The sequence below is a fragment of the Myotis lucifugus genome, unplaced genomic scaffold (genome assembly GCF_000147115.1).
Source record: "Myotis lucifugus unplaced genomic scaffold, Myoluc2.0 scaffold_695, whole genome shotgun sequence".
Classification (NCBI taxonomy): Eukaryota; Metazoa; Chordata; class Mammalia; order Chiroptera; family Vespertilionidae; genus Myotis; species Myotis lucifugus.
The window spans coordinates 149,051-154,306 of record NW_005871743.1 but is presented as its reverse complement, the minus strand read 5'-3'; positions in this window follow the sequence as shown (position 1 = coordinate 154,306).

Genomic DNA, 5,256 nt, shown 5'->3' with positions numbered 1-5,256 from the left:
GCACAGATGGTCTACGAATGACGTGGCCTGCCTATGTAGCACGTGAGGAGAGTACGTGCTCGGGTGAACAGCGGAGGCAGTCTTCGCGGGGTGAGTCTCGCGTGGGGTCCATGTTTGAGGGGGGCAGGCGCGGGTGGATGGATGATGGTTCCTCGGGGGAGCACGGGGTTTGGGAGCTTGAGTATGTTGGCGGAGGGAATCGAGCGCTGCGGGCGGTGGCGGTGGCGGTGGCGGTGGCGGTGGCGGTGGAGGGGGGCGGGTGGGGTTGCTGAGTGGGACTCTGGAACCTTGTGGCCCAGCCTGTCTGAAGGGTTCCTTTCTCCCTGGTGCCAACACTTCTACCCCTGGCTCCCCCTGAGCTCCCCCCAGTCCCCACCCCCACCCCCTTCATCCTCCTCAGGCACCAAAAGCCCCACCGGTCAGGATGGAGGACACTCTTTCCTCCCCTAGCACTGCTCCCTGCACAGGAAGCCCCATCCGGAGGCTGTTTCTTGTAGGAAAGGACCCCCCCCTGGTTCCCTTGCAGCCTGTGCCCTGCCTGGAGGACCCCAGGCCCCTCCCTGGTCTGGCCTCCTCCCCTCTCCACTTGGCTACAGATCCTGGGCTGCAAACCTGCAGGGACAGATGGTTGCAGGTTGGAGGGGCAGGCTGCACCCCAGGGAGGTCATTCTGACGGAAGGCAGCCCTGGGCTTGTTCCTGGTGTGGGGGGCCTCTCAGGTGGACCGAGAATTGACCCCAGTAGGAAGATGCGGTCTGGGAAGTTGGAAGAGGTGCGGTCTTTTTCACAGGTCTGTCCCTGCCTGTCTGTCCAGCTCACCAGTGCCCATTCATCCCTTAAGCAGGGCTCTGATTTACTGCGGAATTGGAATCAGAGCTGCAGGGCTGACAGGTGCCCTGCCTCTCTTGTCTTGGATGCCTCCAGTGACAGAGCACTTACTACCTTATGCTGTGGGAAAGCTTCTTTATGTTGAGTGGAGGTCTTTTTCCTTGGAGCTTTGTTCACTTACCTTGTCATTACCTTTGCTTTTGCCTCTCTGTCTGGTGAGGGGAAACTGCAGTGATTTAAACATGGCTCGCCTGTCACCAGCGTATACTGAGCACCCTCTCTGTGTCAGGTGCTGCCTCAGCCACTTAGGGGACAATGGCATTCTTGATGAGAGAAGAGCTTGAGCCAAGGCCCATAGTTGGGATTACAGCCTGTGTTCAGAAAGACAGAGCAAAACCATATGGCTAGGAGAGGAGGGAGTGTCGTGGGTTCCCTCAACTCAGCAAACATTATTTGGGAAGGGAGGTGGGGGCAACTGCAGCCACCCTCTAGCACATCTAGCCTTACCATGGAATCCAGCAATCAGATCCTCAGGGTAGTACAAGACGGGGTTTAAGCATGGGCATATATGGCAATCTGTAGGGACTTTTGGCTGGAAAGAGAATCTTGGGAATCTCAGATCTGGGGAACAAAAGGACAGCCCCTCACACACACACAGTTTACAAGTAAGGGGATGGAGTAGGAACTTGCCCAGTCTTACCTTGCATTTGTGACATTAGTGTCAGTCAAGACGAGCTTCTAGATCTCCTGACCTTTTTGTAACCTAGACACATTTTAGAGGCAGACTCAAGGATGGTCATAGCTTGTATCTGAAAGGTGAACGAACTGAGAGGACTCCCAGGGTTGGGGTGGTTAGATGGATGATGGTGCCTTTTTTTTTTTTTGAGATGAGAAACACAGCAGGAAGAGTAGATTAGGGGAAAATGAATTCAGTTTTAGGTTAGTCTCCAATCATCTCCCATGTAGATGTGTCCAAGATACAGTTGGGTATACAGGGCTGGGGCTCAAAAAAGTTTTCTGCACCGGAGATAAGGATCTGGGACTTGTTAGTAAGTGGTTAGTAACTAAACCCTGGCAGATGATGAGATTTCCCTGGCAGAATGTGAGTGTGAGAGAAGGGCCCTAGAACAAAGCCCTGGGAACTAGACATTTAAGGAATGGGCAGTGACTGAGCAACCAAGGAGCAAGTGGAGAACTCAAATTGAATGGTCATGAAAGCATTGGGTATAGCTTCTACCCTTTTGAGTCTTGTTCTTTGGCCCATCTGGTCCATGTTTCTTAATTTTTCATGCTTCTGTTCCTTTGCTCAGCTTTCCCAATGTGTCTATCATACTCCTATTGGTCCCACAAGAACCAGCTCAGATGCCCCTTCCTCTTGAGGCCTGTTCATTCTCCTCCACCACCTTCTGACTCAGAGACTTCCTTCTCTTTGCTGCCACAGCAGTTCGAATATATCAATACCAGGACACTTATCACATTGTAGTTATGTATTTCCAAGTCTATTTCTACACTTGTCTGAGAGCTTGGAAGGACAGGTAATATATCTCTTTAAGAAGCTTTGCATCTCCATTTGCAAGTTGAAGGGCCTGGTCCAGAGTATGCCCGGAGAAGTTTGATTGGTAGGTTGATCAGCTGATCGAATAGTTCATTCACCTACTCAGTCTGGCAATGGTGGGGGAGATGGTACTGTGAATTTCATCACTTTCCTTCCTTGCCAACCTTACTGAGAAGGATACTTTGAGGACTTGTCCTCCTCCTTTGCTTCATCTGTTCCAGGAGAACCTCAAAGACTATAATGTGCAGTCATTTGACATTTTGCTGAGGCCTCAAATAATCAAATACGCCTGGAGGCTAGTGAACAGGAATGTCATTTTAGGAAGCAAGTGAGCCTAGATGACCTCTTGCATCCACTTTTTAACAATGCCTTGGTTACCTATCTCCACTCACAGCTGTGGAAATCTGGGACTCTCCTGGGGTTGTAGGAGGAAGTCATGGGGGAAATTAGATGCTGTTTGAGAATTTGGAGAAACTGAAAAGCCTTGAAACACATCCTTTGCAGATGTCAAGGATCTAGTGGAGTCAGCAGCACTGGCTGTCTTCATTTGCTCACAGTCAACTTCCTCCTCAGCCCCTTGGATCTGGCTTCCTCTACTCCGGCCCTTGGAAACCACACTCTCTGAAGTTAATCACAGCTTCTCCTGGACTTTAAATCATGGGACCTTTCTCCAGCATTTCACAATGAGATCGTTTCCTTGTCCATGAAGCTTTATTCTCCCTGGGTCTTCACAGGCTCCCTCTTTTTTTTTTTTTTTTTGCTTCTCCTGCCTCTCCTGCCTCTCTGGCCACATCTTTTCCATTTCTTGCAGACTTTGCTTCCTGGGCCTATCCCTTAAATGTTGAGGTTCCTTGGGACACAGTCACAGGCTCTCCTTTCTCATCTCTGGGTGATGTCATCCATTTCCATGGCTCCAGGCACCATCCCAAATCTTTATCTCCAGGCCAGACATCTTTCCTAGGCTCCAGCCTATCTTTCCAGCTGCCAGCTGGACCTCTCCCATAGGCACCTCAGAGTCATTTTATTAAACACTGAACTTGCCACCCTCTCATTCAAACTGCTCTTCTTCTAGAGTTTCCAAGCAAGAAAACTAGGAATCATCTCTAATTCTTTCTTCTCCCTCTACTCTTCACATCAAATCATCTAGCCATCAAGTTCTATTGATTCCTCCCTATGAAATCCCCTTCTCTCAACCTTCTCTCTGCTACTCCGCTAGTCAATACCACCATCATCTCTCCTCTGGAATATCAGCAGTCTCTTAACTTTCCACTTGTGTCCCCTCTAAACTATTTTCCACACAGCAGTCAAAAATTTACCACTGTGGCTCTATCACTCTATACTTGAATCCCCTACCTCCCAAGAAATGTTTCCTTTGCTCTTTGGATAAAGCCTTAATCCCCAAGAAGGGAAGGGTAAAGTCTACACTCCTTAATAAGGCCAGCAATGCATTGTGTGATCTAGTTCCTGCCCACCTACCCAAATTGTTTCTTAACTGTCCTCCCTGTCCGGTGTATGATTCAGTTTCCTGATGCAGAGGCACCATGCTCTCTGTAACTCTCACTCATCCTGGAAATCTCAGCTTGAATGACACTTCCTTCAGGAGAATTCCCTTGTCCTCCAACTTCCAGTATCCCTGCCCCCCACCCAAGTCTATGTTAGGTGACCTCTGTGCTCCTGGAGCAATCTGTGCTTCCCCATCATAGCCCTCACCATATTGCACTGCAGTGATCTATTTATTAGATTGTGGAATCCAGGAAGGCTGAGCTGCGGCTATTCATCTTTGTATTCCCAGGCCTAGCAGAGTTGTTGAATGAATGCTGAATGAGGAAATGAGATGCCTTTCAAACTGAGCCATACAACAGAGGTGGGATAAGCATACAGGATGGCAATAGGAAAGAGGGTGAAATCTCAGCTTTGAGTTCAAGGTCCTCCAGTGTCTGCTGTGATAAACAGTCCACTTAAACCATTGACTATAGGACCTTGGGGGCAGATCTGTAGGGCGCAGTGGGATGGGAGGGTAGAAGTAGAAATCTAGGAGAAGGGCATCGAGTGATCCAGGCAAGCTTGTGGCCTCAGAGGCTGCCTGTCAGGCAAGCCTGGGTGGGGAACTGAAGCAGGAAGGGGAAGGGAGGGAGGAGCTGTCAGACCTGGGATGTAGCCCAATCTCCGCCCCTTTGTAACAGCCTGGGAGAGACCCTTGGCTTGGAGAGAGGCGGAGCCTGACATCAGCTGCCCGGGCGTGGCCCAGTAGACCACTCCTACTCTTCCTCCCGGCCCTCCCCTTCACCAGACTGAAGCTTCAGCTTGGCGCTGGCCTCCTGTTTCTTACACCAATCTTCAATCTGTCCTCCCTCCTGCTATGTTGTCCTTGTATTAAGTTTCCAGATTCAGAACACGTCACCTCTAGAGAGAACCTCAGAACCCCAGTGTCCACACCAGGAGAGAATCTCTCAGGCATGCCCTTCCTAGCCTTCCCATGCCTACCCGCACTCAAACAGAAGGCACATACAGCCTAGCCTCTCTCTGGTCGCTCCTCAAGCCCAGAGAAGTCTCTGGACTGGCCCCACTGCATGCATGTAAACATTCGTTCATATGTTATCTGTAGAGAGACCCCATGATGCAGGCACAGATAGTGTTGACTTGCTCCTAGTCACTGCCTGTTTTGAAGTACTCCAGCTATCTTTCGCTTCTCTTCATGGCAAGATTTCTCTCATTAATTGTCTATATCTGTGGTGTTAATTTCGCCACCTCCATTCATTGTTTAGTCACGCTAACATGACTTCTCCCCTGCCACTCCACCACAATCAAATCTGGTGGCCCCTCTTCAGTCTTCATCTTATCTCACCACTGCTTTCTTGAATCACTCTCTTCTCC